The sequence below is a fragment of the Artemia franciscana genome, chromosome 18 (assembly GCF_032884065.1).
Source record: "Artemia franciscana chromosome 18, ASM3288406v1, whole genome shotgun sequence".
NCBI classification, from domain to species: Eukaryota; Metazoa; Arthropoda; class Branchiopoda; order Anostraca; family Artemiidae; genus Artemia; species Artemia franciscana.
The window spans coordinates 31,224,217-31,240,220 of record NC_088880.1 but is presented as its reverse complement, the minus strand read 5'-3'; the positions used below and the strand labels follow the sequence as shown (position 1 = coordinate 31,240,220).

Here is a 16,004-nt window from a genome sequence, read left to right as displayed (position 1 = left end):
TTACTTGCTCAGAAAAATGACTAGCCCACTCAGATACAGGAATAATTCCAGATCTCGGAACTCCAAAAGGACTAGAACGTAGCTTCCATATCAAATTGGTATTTTCAGTGATTTTGTTAGCAGTATTAATTTTCACCTCTGCCATGTGCAGACTTAGTTCACAGTTGAATTTGCGCTTGGAAAATATACGAACCGAATTCACAGCGCTGGATCTTGGCCTGCCACACTCGTTCCAGATTCTCAGCCAGAATTTCGAGTCAGAGCACGCTTTTTGAAGTAGAGGGTTTGAAGACCAACCGAATTTTTCGCTTTTTACTCTAACACTCTTGACCATGGACTCTCCAGATATCACAGCATGTATAATCTCGTCACAATAGATAATTAATTGAAGACGGATCTCTGGCTCGCTACTATTTGAATTTACCTGGAGGAGGTGAAATGGTACTCTTATTTTATCAAGAATCTCGTCACTAACTCGCTGAAACAGCGAGGGATCTGTTTTTCCCACATTTTCGGTTTCACTATTTATGATCACGTTGAACATTGGGACCCTGGATAGGAACAGCTACGGAAATGGGCAAGTGGTCGCTGTAAAAACCTTCCGAACTAACTGTCACTTCATAATTAGCGCTGGCGGAATATTGCACGTGATCCAAGTTTGTCACAGTATTACTGGTAGAAATGTACGAATACAGTTTGTCTTTTCGCAACAGGGTAAAATATTCCGGTAACATACTTTTGATGAGTTGAGCGTAAGAACGCTTTTCATCCGCCAAATTACAGTTAAAGTCCCCTATTATTAGACAGCGAGACTTCTTCCGAGGGGACTGCTTGACACATTTAGCGAGAAGTCGAACTGCAGTATGAAACCTTCTTTCGGAAGACTTATCTCCAGAATTTGTAGTCAAATAAATCTTAATCACGACGAGATCGCTCATCTGAATACTAATAAAGTAATCCGCACTCTTCATAATTATGGCTGATGTTTGCGGATAATAGCTATACCTCCAGAAGGGCGGCCGCGCACTTTTCGTTGGTTAGCTGGGGAACTGAATAACGACCCATTCAACATATTCAGAAGACCAAGCTTCTCCTGAAATAAAAAATGTTCTTGTAGACACAAAACATCCGATTTCCTTCAAATCTTTTCTAGCAGTGGTAGCTTCTCTTAAACTTTACCATTTAAGTTCCACAACCATTGCTTTGTTTTCTATTTTCTGGACAATAGACAGAGTAAAAATGATGCCTATCTGATTTGCATACGGTACATCTCATATTCTTTTGACAGGGAGAAGCCTTCGGACTATCATGCCCCTCCTCCACACAATGGGAGCAAACCGTAGAGTTTGGACAATTCTTTGCCAGGTGACCATCAGCTTATTGGCATTGAAAATATCTACGCGGAAGAACACGATATAATTCGATTGGGAGTCTTTCGTACCCAAGCTTCGGGGTTCCTGGTAGAGTAATTCAGGAAAATATAGCTTAAAACCTCAACTTATCCCGCAGCATTCAGCTTTCTGAAAATTCTTTACTAAATCTTTGAGCAAGGGTTTGAATACCCCGGAACGAGTTTAATAAGGCCCACAAATTCTTTTGCCTTCACCTTGACTGACATATCCGAGTCGATTTTTTTCAACGAACTTGCAATTTCTTCAGCTTTATTTGAGCAGTTAACTAGGACACGAAGCTCAGACTTTCCTTGGTGGATCTCAGTATCACCGGACTGCTCCAGGCCAACCCCGGATTCGATTGCATTTTAACGTGTTTTATGAGATGATAAGGACTTCGGTTGATTGTTTACTATTACGGCATAGGACGGGGGTGCAGCCACTGGCTTCTCATTAAAATGGGAAGGGATGAGATAAAAAATCTCAGGGATCTCAGGGATCCCTGAGGGACCCCATCTCAGGGATGAGAAGCCACATCAGATGTACAACGCATAAAATTGTCCTGCATTCGTCACATTTGGTTAACCGCAGAAGTAATTCAAGCCTCAATTAATTCAGATGACGCTGGGAATTCTCATGGTTCATAAATAAGGAACTTCAGTAGCTGCTGCTTTGCCTTACTACACTTGTACAGCAATGTGCCAATATCCATGACATTATATTCATCGTTTAGATGCTTGATACATCGCTCGTCGTGTACTACCTCCTCATACAATGTCTTTTTGGGGACAATAATATCATCGTGACTGAAAAATTCGCAACACGATTCCACTATCTTGTCGAATTTCACTCCAACTTTCATAGATCGTTCAACAAATTCAAAACAGGACAGTGTAAAAATCTAATTGACATTTCACTGACGCAGAACCCTGCCTTGGGGCAAACAATACCCTTTGTCTGAGATGTGTACTCGTCGGAGATGATTTAATAATGTTCATTAGATATCCGGTTTTATATGTTCTCACTTTGAATTCTGAAACGATACTGCTGCTATAGCTACTACTTCTGCAGTGACTACTACTAAGACTGAGGATATTGAGGAGAACATTTAAGAAAATGTTGGGGGAAGAGATAACTGAGTCACTACATGTGGGAATAAGTGAATATGAAGAGGTGATGTTGCAGATCAGATAGATTGCGTTACTTACTTGGCAGCATTATTAGTTAAGGTGTTAAACTAATAAAATTCGTTATGCGAGTACAGGTTGTCAAAAGGGAATAATTCAAGAATAACTGAGGGTATTTAGTTGGGAGATACAGGAAATAAGGAAGAGGATGACTAATGAACCATTCAGGCAATATTTGTACGCTACTAATGCTGATACTACTGCTGCTAATGCTGCTTCTACTACCAGTACTACTCCCACTACTACCGCAACTAGTGCTTCTGTAAAGACTACTAATAAGGTTAAGAATTTGAGGTTAGAATTTGGGGGAATGTTAAGGAGATTGTCGACTAAGTCACTTGAGCTGTTAATAAGTGAAGTTGGAAAGGTGACGTTGTCTTTCAAATGAATAGGTCCACTTACTTAGGAATCATTATTAAAGATTTTAACAGTAGAATAGCAAAGGCGCAGGGTATTTTTTTACCTCGAAGTTCAAAAAGGTTTGGAAGAATAAGAAGAAAGGTCTGAAAACCAAGATTAGATTATTTGAAGCCCCATTGATGACAGTGTAAAAATATTGTTCTGAATTTCAGGTCCTCCAAAGGCAAAAGATGATTTGCTAGTTTGGGATAATTGGAAATTTGTCTAAATACAATTGAAAATTTTCATAATTACAAGCCCTGCTCTAGGAATTAGGAATCGTTTTTCTCGGCAGAAATTTTTTATCTTTAGTAAATTTCCTCCAATAACTATATCAAAATTTTGTGTAGTTTCAAGGAGGATATATAACCGGGGGAGGGTTAGGGGTGATTTGTTCGGGGATTGGTTGCTCAATATTCATGTAAAAGTCTCAAAATATTAACTAGACATTTTAATTCCCGTTCCCAATCCAATTTTATCATTTTTTCTTCCATTTGGAATTACTGGAACAATTTTGCTTCATTACCGAAAGTTTTTTTCCGGCTCATTAATTCTCTGTTACTTTTTGTTGATTACATGGCAGAATATAATTCAAATTCCTTAATTATTTTTTTTCAAAAATGCACGGGCTCATCATTGATATGGAACATGTTCATTAAACCTAAAGGGAGAAGAGCTTCCCACACTTTGCGGGGATTCAAGTAATTTTACTTACCCTAACTTTACTTTGAAAACTAAATGCTCTTAATTATCTTTTTTTTCTAATCACTACTTTCCCAAATTTTGGTCTTGGTTCAACTAGTTGCATATTGGAAGGCAGTGGGTACAACCCTCTTGGAATAAGGCCTAACCCTTGGAGGGCAATAAAAGAATTTTAATAATATCTTATCGGCGTGAACAGGGTGTGACAATCCTTTTTTCAAGCCTATACTCTTCATATAATAAAGATAGATTTATTATTCTACTACATTAAGAACTATAACTGAAACTCAAGAACAATTTCGCGGTCACTTGAACCACACTGTCAAGTGATGAGCAAGGAGGGCATCTTTCTTTCTTGTTTTATCAGCACTTCGTATAGAAGAATTTGTTGTAGAATCTTTGAAAGAAGCTTTCTGATGAGAAATTGAAAATTCTAGTGCCCTTTTTATGATTCAAAGGGCATCTAACCCTCATCCCTAATAATTTTATCAGCCACATCCAATATAAAGTTTGAGATATCCATTTCGTTAAAAGGTCCAGTAATTATGTCTTAGAAAGGATCTCATTCAATCTAAAATTGAAAGATCCAGTTCTTTTTTAGAGTAAAAAGTGATCGGAGGATAATTATCCCTCCCTCCCTTTCCCTTTTACTCCCAAATATTTGCCATGGTAGTCTTAAGGTCAAGTCACCTTGATTCTGGGTTTCATATCCCTCCCCCAGCCCTCGGGGCAAAGACTACGAGTTATTCTAGCTGCCCATTGCTAAGACATAAGATTTTTAGCGAGAGTTTGGTCGTTTCAACTTTGGGAAGGGCTCATTCGATCAGAAAAAGAAATTCTTGGTGCCATTTTAAGAGACATAAGTAATCTAAGGGTAACTGGCCCTCCCTCTTTTACACCCTTTTCCCACAAATGCTTACGATCAAATTTGGGATATTGTCATTTTGCTTAGAATAGCCTTAAAGTCAAATAAATACACCTAGATGATCGGCAAATCCCCAATCTTCTGGGGCAAGAACTATAACTTATGTATGTTGTTAATTGTTAACATACAGCCAATCAACAGTTCGTGGTAATGAACAATAGTAAGCAGCAACCCGGCTCAATAGTATCCAAAACTCTAAGAAAATGGAATTTTTATACCGATATATACATCAAAAGAATTTAAATTTTATGCTGATTTTAAATATATAAGTTTCATCAAGTTTATTCATAACCATCAGAAGTTACGGACCTGAGAAAACTTGTCTTATTTTCAAAAAGAAACAGAAACACCTTCGAAAATCACACCATCTGATTCAGCGTATCAGAGAACCCTATTGTAGAGGTTTTAGGCTCCTATCTGCAAAAACGTTGAATTTTGTATTTTTTTCCAGAAGAAAGATCACGGATGCGAGTTTATTTGTTTTTTTACCAGGGGTGATCGTATCGTCACAGTTGTCCTAAAATATCTTGAGATGGCTCATTCTAACGGACATTAAAAGTTTTAGTGTCCTTTTTATGTGACCAAAAAAAAAAATTGGAAGGCAACTAGGGCCCCTCCCAAGCTCATTTTTCCCAGAAGTCACCGGATCAAAATTTTGAGACGGAAATTTTATTCAACATAGTCAAAAAATCTAATAACTTGAGGACGACTTAATCACCCGAAGTCCTAGAAGAAAGGGCCGCAAGTTATGAACTTTGCCCATTGTTTACATATGGTATTGGATTTTGGGAAGTATACTGACGTTTTCATGAGGGATTTTTTCCAGTGGTGGGGGGGTCGAGGGGAGGGAGTTACATGGGAGGATGTTTCTATGGAAAAATTTATCATAGGGGAAGAGAATTTCCTTGAAGGGGACGCTGGATTTTCCAGCATTATTAAAAAAATAACAATGAGAAATTAAATAAAAAATAAGTTTTTCAACTGAAAGTAAGGAGCAACATTAAAACTTAAAACGAAAAGATATTATTATGTATATGAGGGGGTTCATTTCCTCCTCAATACATCGCTTTTTTACGCTAAAGTACTTTTAGTAATTTCAAAAGATCTATTTATTCTAATTAAGAGGCCTTTGTGATTCAAGGGTCATTTTTCAAGAATTGGAACAAAATTCAAAATTTAGTGTAAAGAGCGAGGTATTGACGAGGGGGCGAACCCCTTCATATACATAATAAAAATATACGGACATGGATGTTCTTTATTTGAGTTAATTTGCAAGTTATGTATGTTTTTACTAATAAAAACGTTCGTATATTAAATTAAAAGTTCTAAAGTAAAACTTGAATACCTCTTGAAATACTACGGAATTCCCGAGAAAATAGTAGATATGATTATAGCGCTTTATGAAGAATCGGAATGTTGCGTAAAGACCGAAAACGGTACAACCAGATTTTTCAAGATCATGTCTGGTGTTCGTCAAGGATGTGTACTTTCCCCCATGCTCTTTATAATTATAATGGATTATGCCCTGAGATTCACATCGGGCTACGGGGTAAAAGTAAGCAACAAACAACTGTTTGATCTGGACTTCGCGGACGACGTTGTTCTTCTCGAAGAGTCTAAAGAACGGTTGCAGCAGCTGCTTGACACTATTACCGAGAATGCAGAGAATGTCGGGCTAAAGATAAACATTGACAAATCGAAGAGCATGGCCATCACAACCTCGCCACTTTTTCTCCATTGCAAAAACAAAGATCTAGAACAAGTCCAGGAGTTCAAGTACCTGGGTAGCTGGATTGATTGTGATGGAGAGATCTCGACCGAGATTAAACGTAGAATTGGACAAGCTACAGGTGCCTTCAATAGATTGAAGCCTATTTGGAGAAGTAATAAATATTCAATGCGACTGAAGCTTCGACTCTTCAATAGCAATGTACCCTCAATCCTCCTTTACGCAAGTGAATGTTGGAAAATAAACACCCAGCTTGAAAAAAGGATCCTTGCATTTGAAAATATGAGCCTCAGAAGAATGTTGAATACAAGTTGGCAACAAAAAATTACAAATGCAGAAATACGCAGAAAAACAGGTCAACCTCCAGTCATTGAGTTGCTGAAAAGAAGGCGGTGGATATACCTGGGACATGTTCTTCGTATGGAAGAGAGCCGCCTTCCTCGAACAACCTATGAATGGAAGCCAGACGGTAGAAAAAAGAGAGGCCGCCCCAAAAATACATTGAGACGAACACATGACCGAGATCTGAGGACGGCCGGTACCTCACTAATACCTGAATGGGAAGACGTCATCGCTGCAGCACCAATGCGAGACGAATGGAAAGGCTTTGTCGACGCCCTATGCGCCACCAATGGCTCTGGAGGAACTAAGGTCTAAGGTAAAGTAAAACAGTTCAAAAAAGGGATGATACCTTTTTATTGACAATGAATAGATATAAAATTATTTAACTGGATATTTCGAACACATACACAGTGTTCATCATCAGCAGTAAAACTGCTGATGATGAACTCTGTGTTACTGCAGACAGTGTTACTGCACACATCAGCTGTTTTACTGCTGATGATGAACACTGTGTATGTGTTCGAAATATCCAGTTAAATAATTTTATATCTATTCACTGTCAATAAAAAGGTATCATCCCTATTTTGAACTGTTTTACTTTCGTCATGGAAAGGCAGTGTGGTCTTCGAAGTTATCTAAATTAAAAGTTCTAGTGGGCTTTTTAAGTAACCAAACAATTAGAGAGCAACTAGCCCACCTTACCATCCCCTTTTCCTCATAATCATCTAATTAAAACTTTGAGAAAGCCTTGTAGTCAAGAAAAGTAAAATTAATATGCAAATTTCGTTTTGATTAATTTAACATGCCCCCCTATCTATAAAATGATCTACATACTTTCATTTATTATAGCTAATCCGCACCTACACAACATTGCATATAACTTCATGAAATTTTAAGCAAATTAGATGAGTTAAGTAAACTACTACTTCCACCACTACTACCAACTCATTGCAGAATGAAGAAGCCTGAGGCCGAAATAGGTACGCAGGGTCCACCTCTATCCTAATCTAATGAATGCCTTCCTGAAGTTCCCATCTCGCTTAAATCTTGCTTTTTGACATTATCTCACCGATATCGTGGACGAACTGATTTTGCTTCGACCCTAGGCAGTTGGCCGAAAGTGACAATCTTGGAGAACCTGTCAACTTTGACCCGCAGAACGTGCCATAGTCATCTCAACCTTTCTCTCATTATAGTCCAAGAGAGTGGAATTGAACCATACTTTTATACAGCCCATTGCATAAAATACGGTCAGTCAGCCAGGTATCCTGAACAATCCGTGGCCAATATCTTTAGAAAACATCTAGCACATCTTCCTCTTGTTTTTGGAACACCAGTGCTTCAGAACCAATATCTGACCGCTGTCATTACTCTAGCTTTTAAAATTCCAATCATGGTTCGTAGACTTATCTTCCTATTTTTTCAAACTTTTTTTTTTTAATGTGAAAAACACCTTGAATCTTGGCTATTCGACTTTTAACATCGACCTCCATTCGTTTCGACCCCACTTGATTCTATCTTCTCACATTGCCCTTCCTGTGATCCAGGAAAAAGTCCATCAGTATGATTCATATAAATGGGGATGGGAAACAAGCCTACTTAACTCCCGATAGAGTTATAAATAATCTGTATAATATATTTGTCTGGTATCAAACAGTTCGTGGTAACAAACTGTAGTAAGTAGCGACCCGGCTCAATGATAAACGGAACTCTAAAACACGGAATTTTGATGCTAAAAGATACATCAAAAGAATTAAATTTTCATGCTGATTCTAAATATATAAGTTTCATCAAATCTAATCTTTGTCATCAAAAGTTACGAGCTATTTTGGAAAATAGGGGGAAACACCCCCTAAAAGTCAAAGAATCTTAAAAAAAATAACACCATCACATTCAGCGTATCATCATCCCCTCCGCAATCCCTCGCTCTTTACGCTAAAGTTTGACTCTTTTCCACAATTCTGCTTTTTAAAACAATTAAAAGCTTTAGTGTAAAGAGCGAGGGATTGCGGAGGGGACAACCCATCTCATATACGGAGTAATTTCTGTTCGTTTTAAGTTTTAATGTCGCTCCTTACATTCAGTTTAAAAACCTAGTTTTTTTATTTAATAAGATACAAGGATAAGATTGTTACTAAAGCTCTTCTATCATCTGAGTCAAACGCTTGCTTATGAACCAGAAAAACTAAGGACTAAAGCAGTTTGATGACTCAGGCACTTCACAATTTTTAATATACGTGTGGAAATTTGGTCGACACATCCTCTGCCATTACTAAAACTGAACAGCTTTTCTCTCAGAAATTTGTCTGCAATACCTCTCAGTCGAAAAAGTATCATCATGATCACTCTTATCACCTTTGTTGTATAGGGGTTTAATTAGGATTTTCAGTTTAGTAAGTTTTTCTGAATAATGAACAGCGAGAAAATTGTTTAATTTGGATTACATTCATTTTGTTTTATAGACTGATAGAGTGCATCTGTGGATACTTAAGTGGGCTAGGTTAGACCTTTCTTACTAAGATTCGCCCATAAAATTGCATTTGTTTATGGTGTCTGTTGAAACAACTAACTAATTATCCCGGCGTTGATATTATTAGATTCTTTCTAATTTCTGCTATTATAGATGGCGTTCATTTAGTTGTCTGGCTGGTGCTGTTTACCATTTACAAACATATTGTTTGCTTACTGAATTTTGGCAATTAGATAGCCAAGTGCCAATCTGTCTAGCTCACAAAAGATTATTTTTAACCCGGTTCCAAATTTTGTATAAAGGTCAATGCTTGATGGATTAAGAGCCGAGACAAATGTCGGAAAGGCTGTGAGTTGTTTCACCCATAGCAATCTTTTAAAAAATAAAAAGGTATCACACAGTGAGCTTGTGATCAATTCTAGATTAATCAAGTATCAAAAGCAAGATGATAATGTTTTAGATTTGCGTAAATGGTTTGCTATAGCTTCTAAAGAGAAACGAGTCATGCTAATATTGGGTAATTTATTCGCCGAGTGCTATACCTGTTATTGGTAGTGCGGCTGCTGCTTATGTGGTCTCGCAAGTGAATGAACTCAATCGAAAACTTGACGGGCTTATCCAGGCAAAAACAAGTGTCTGGCTTTACTAGCCCCCACGCACCTCCGAATCAACTCCAGCGTAACGTAAAACCACTCACTTATGCTGTAGTCTTGACTATCCCAACCAAACTTCACCAGAGGAAGTAATTTGTAGACAGTCTATATCTGGCTACTCCGAAAGATTTTGAACAAATAAAGCTCTCGATAGCGAATGGAAGGTTGTTGTACAAAGCAAAAATGCTGACAATTCTATCGCAGAAAGTTTGAAACAATCCCAGCAAAATATAACAGCGTCAGTAAAATATCCATCTTTCATTGCAATCGTTCAAATTATTCCTTCAAAATAGATGAGTCCAAGCTCGTGGCACGTGTTCTTAACTGCTCTAAAGTAGTTCAGTGTGTTCGATCTAGGGCATTTAAAGTTTACTTCGAACAGCAACTTCATTTGCAGATATTCCTGAGTGAATCTATCGAAACAGGCTATGATAGACTGCCTGCACGTTCATTTTCATTCCAAAAAATTGTTTTAATTGTCATCAAGTCGGTCACAAAGCAGCGGAGTGTAAGAATGGCACCCTTGATTCAAGATGCGGTTCTGTCAAACACATCTCATCCCGCGAGAATCAATGCTCTAAGTCAATGCTCTATGTAATTTGTAAGATTTCTGGTCACACCAGTTAAAGTGTAAAGGGTCCATTCAATCTAAAGAGTAAAAAAAAGGATTTGTAATGCACCAACCAGGAATCTCTACAAAACAGTACCGAGATGTGAAATTTGTTTCATAGAACATAAATGATAATTTCGCAAATAAAATATAAGTAATGGAAGGTATGCTGCTGAATAATAATTTAATGTGTATTCAGGAACATTTCATTGCACGTCCTAGGCCTAGTTTATTGGATGTGAGTACATACTTCCGTATTTTTTCCGTTTCGGCAAAGTGTGTTCCTTCCCAAGGTCCTCCGTCTGGAGGCCTGGCAACTTTAGTTTCAGCGACTATCCAATCAAGTTTGTTTAGTTCTAATGATGTTTTTATAGCAATGAGGGTTCGGTCTTGTGTAGTGATAGTGATAAATAGTGATAAATGTGTATTTATCCACTAATTATAAAAATGATGAATCGGAACCATTATTTGCACAAGCCTGTGAGATTTTGCATGCATATACTAGACAAATTCCAAAACTTAATATCGCTCTTGTTGTTGTCGGGGACCTTAATTCTAATATTAATTTTTCTGAATCAGCAGCATCACTTCGTGCTTCTATTCTCTGTGATATTTTTTCTGATGAACTAATTGTGCAGCCAAAAATTGAAAATTTCACATATATTCACACTTCTTGTCATACATCAAATCTAGACGATGTAGTTACTTCGATAGATTACCCGATTTCCGTAGTCACCGTAATATCGAATTACCAATTATCAGACCACCTTCCCATAGTAGCGTCTTTTAAACTAGATTTATAATATATACCAATAAGATAAACCCAAGCCTAAATAGTTTTCAAAAATAGACTGGAATAAGATGTATATCAAGAAGTACATTTGCTCCTATATTAAGAAGTTGTTGACTCTTTTTTTAAGATTTTCACATTCCTTTCCAACTTCTTCATACATCTTGCCCTAGTGATGATTCTGAGATGCAGATTACTCTTGATTTTATTGTGCTGAGATTCCTCGCTCTAAGATATGCCGAAAAAACAGCGGTTCCAACTCGAAAAATATGCATCTACAGTCAAGTTCCCGATTGGTAAAAAAATAAAAAAAAACTCGGAGTCTCACTAAGTTGTTACAATGCAAGCCATAGTAATAGCAGTCTCCAAGTTCAAACGAAAATCTTCGTCTGGTATTGATAATATTAATGCATATCATGTTTTCCATGGAGCCCCTTTGCTCACGCCAAGTCTAGGATTGCTCGTGCAGATGATATTTGACACTTTAAGCTACCGTCATCTTTTTGCATCGGCGATCTCACTCTTGTCCCCAAGAAAGGCAAATCTAACATTCAGTGTTCAACCTTTAAGCCTATAACAATCTCTACTAAATTCTGTAGACTGTTTGAGCTGCTCTTTATAGATGAATTAAAGGAAAAATGTAGTGTTCCGCCATACCCGTTTGGTTTTCAGAATAAAATAGGGTGCATTGATGCCCTTAGTGCTGTTGCTAATGTCCCACTAGAGGCTAAACTGACCCAAGAGTATCTCGTTCTAGCAAAACATAAAATTAGGCGTGCATTTGACTTATTGTTACACGGAACCATACTCCATCATATGGCAAAAAAAGGTGTTCATTCCTCTATTATTCGTACCCTGAGAAATTTCTATTCCCGGATCAAGATACGCATGAAAATTACACATCCATTTAACTTACCGGTTTCTGATTCCTCTCATCTTTCAAGTGCTCCACACAATAGTCTTTCTTGGCCCAGTAACCCACCAAATGATCTGAATAGTTTTGTTTCTGCTAATAAATGTACGCGTCAAGGTGCAATCACTTCTCCTACTCTTTCTAACAACGGTGTCCTAGATACTCAATCAAAATGCATTTTCTCATTATAAGGCCGTCCTTGCTAAGTAGTTTGCACGCTGGTGTGAGAATTCTTTGTCCAAGGGTCACGGGTTTAATTTCAGAAATGACCAGTTATTTGGTTTGGAACGGGGGTCAGTGGTGTGACTCCCTACCTGTTGACCTAGCTCTAAATGCTAGTGGAGTTAACCTAGCTCTAAATGGGTACATGGAGAAATCTGAGGAAGGTAAGCAGGAAGGGTATGTGAAAGCATAGGATGGTTGGCCCCTAGCCCCCCCGTTACACTTCCTGGCTGAAGGGCCATTAAACGGAGATCAGCACCGCCAGTTTGGACCTTATGGGTCTAGTGCCGTCTTACTTACTAAATTATATCGTAACTTATATCTAACTTATATCCAGCTACAAACGTGAAACTTATCTGTTATGTAGATGATGTCCTTAACTCTAGCATGTCATTACAGCGTATTGAAGAAAACTTTAGCATACTCGAGAGTGAATATTCTAAATTGGGGCTGGAATTTAACTCGGGGAAAACTGACATTCATCTATTTAATTGGGGTAATTTGGGTCCCACACCGTCCATCCAACTAGGAAGTTCTTTAAGACAGCCAGTTGAAAAGCTTGTTTATATTTGTCTATCAATTGGCCCATCCCTACAGCAAACCCGTCTTCTGTTGATTCCCTGCCTTGAAAAAAGAATGTGGTGTGTCTTATGCTTCAGTTGTCCGAAATAAAAGACGTTTCAACCGACTAGTCCTCGCTAAACTATGTAATTTAATAGCACTACTACATTTTCTATACACAGCATCATTTTGAAATATTTTCTCACAAACAGATAAACATAAACTCCACTCAGTATGCTTCAAATTTGCAAGATAATTACTTCATTTACCCCTTTGACTTAACTTACTTGACTTAGTGCTTCTGCCAAAATGCTTCCTGTGTCGAGAGTGATGCTACATGGTCCCTCCATTTAGACCGGTCTCTTGCAAGGATTTGGACGTCTCCTGAATATTTGCCATGGCCTTCCATCTGGTTCCATCTGGTACTATTGAATATGGAGGAATCTCCTAACTAAACCCTCCACGCAAAGGGTGGCCTTAACCTCAAAAGGTCGGTGGCGCCCACCCCAGAGACACTCAATAGTTAGACTCCTCTAGATAATCTGATCCCAGGCCTAGGGTTCGTTGGGATTGCGACCCGCCTAGGGTCGGTTGGCCTTGGACTTGAGAACTTAAGTGCAACGAATAGTGATGCTATTGCCTCGGATGATCGATCTTCTCTTTACCCTTCAAGACCTCAGCAAGTCCCCAGACCGAAATTTGACCATCGTTTATCCTGGTGGACCCGAAATTCAGTATTAATCCGCAACTATAAAATAACCGACCCAGCAACAGCTCTATCAAAACGTATTTCAAAACACAATCAAAAACACGGGTTTTATCCATGGTATCCTCTTTTTATACAGTAATATCTAATGTTGGATGTATGTAAAAGTTGTTCAGTGTTTTGTAAATGTTCTTTATCAATTGTTCTGATAGTTGTGATGTCTCTTTTTTTCTTTTTCATATTCTTTTTTTTGTCGTTTTATCTGTATTCTCTGTCTCTATATACTTCTGTATTGTATGATGGGTTATAAATAATTAAATAAATATCGCTAGGTTTTTCCCTTTAAAAAAAAATCATATTCATTGTCTTAAGTAACTTATTTCTAGCCTCACAGGCAAAATATTTAATTTCTTAAATGTGGTTTCAAATGAATACAGAATAGACATTAAGTTAGCCGAAGAAATTCGTATGAGCCTACACTTTATGTTCTATATTTTTTTCATATTCTGCTGTATGGGTTTTAAAACTCGTTTCAACCAACTGTTTTGTATTTTTTCACTTTATTACTAGTTTGTAACATAAAGTGGTCAGCCCTCTTTTATTAGGCTACCTCTGAAATTAATCTAGCGAAATTAGGCTACCTCACAGTCTATAAGCTCATGTACTTTCGATGCCCCCTCTTGTATGGATAAAACAAGATTGGGCGCAACAAAGGTGTAAAACAAATAGCCTACTGTTGTAAAAAACTTGATACTGCAGCAATGACAACAAGCCCCGGTGGCCGTGGTGACCTACGTTCCAATCTTAAATTGGATAAATTTTTGCCTTAGAGGAGAACACTGATGCCTTCGTTTTAAAAAGACTAAAATGTCAAAAATTGTTAATTCATTAAAAAAACATTTTAAACTCAATTTCAAATTAACAAAAATGTAGAAAACATATTTTTTCTCCCAAAAATTACAAATAAAAGTAAAAACATGGAGTTTATATGACCTGAACTTTATTTACTAATTTTCTTTAACTTATCAACTTTTTTTATTTATAAATTGAAAATGAAGATCCATTTGATACTTTTATTACGTAATCCCAAATGTGCTTTGCTTCTCTCATTTTTATCTGTGTTCGTATACTCTCGGGATGAAATAACCCTACCTTTTAGACAGTTTTAAACTGAATTAAAAAAATCAATTTGCATTCTCTGCGCGATAAATTTTTGTCGATTCTTTCGCTTCTTTAGTGACATTTTACTTCTATAGCTAGATCTAACAGAAGTTATTAATATGTTTTTTTTCTTCAGATTACAGTGACACAACAGGCAGGAGTACAAGTGACAAATATCCTTCGATGCTTCCCCCCTGCTGGAATAAAAGAACCTATGTGCAATCCTTTGGTTGTTGATCCATGCCAATTAGATAAAACCGGCTTATTATGTAAATGCAAAGATAAAAAAGAGGATACAGCTAAAGTTTGCCCTCCGGCCGCCATGTCTCCAAGCCCGGACGATGAACTTTTTTGTGATTGCAGAGAAAATAATCTTTTGGGACGTTAATGAACCATTGAACTTTTGAAATTAGCATTTATTTTGTATTTACAAACGTTATAAATTGTATATGCAAAAATTATGTTGAACTTTTGTGACTTTAATGAACCTCTGAATTTTTGGGTTTAAATTTGATTTAATTTATACATCTATGGTTTCGGGAATAAATTCTGTATTTTTATCTGAAATTTCTAGTGTGTAACTTTGTTCAAACTATATTTGCTATATATATATATATATATATATATATATATATATATATATATATATATATATATATATATATATATATATATATATATATATATATATATATATATATATATATATATATATATATATATATATATATATTTGCTATATATATATATATATATATATATATATATATATATATATATATATATAAATATATATATATATATATATATATATATATATATATATATATATATATATATATATATATATATATATATATATATATATATATATGTATGTATATATATATATATATATATATATATATATATATATATATATATATATATATATATATATATATATATATATATATATATATATATATATATATATATATATATATATATATATATATATATTTGCTTTAGGAACACAAATTTTAATTTGCAATGACAATGATTTATAGACAGACGAACATCAATAATAGTCACTTACAATCAAAGCAATCTGGTCCGTCCCAAAGTACCGGAAAAGGTTCATTTACAAAGACCAAATATTCAAGTTGTCGTGTGTCTATTAAAGGGAAGTTATATAGTATTTTTCCTAACTACAAATATGGACTTTTGTGTCAATATCTTATCCCGTGAGTTTTCCTGTATT

The 16,004-nt window shown here is 36.4% G+C and overlaps 1 long non-coding RNA gene across 2 annotated transcripts in view; it reads left to right on the top strand.

Annotated features, from left to right (window-relative positions):
- LOC136038455 (uncharacterized) overlaps positions 1-15,297 on the top strand; it is a 55,906-nt gene extending 40,609 nt beyond the window's left edge. For both annotated transcript variants that reach the window (XR_010620211.1, XR_010620210.1), the window contains exon 3: positions 14,898-15,297. This is a non-coding gene — a long non-coding RNA (uncharacterized LOC136038455). The remainder of the gene's footprint in view (positions 1-14,897) is intronic.
- The last annotated feature ends 707 nt before the right edge of the window (positions 15,298-16,004 follow it).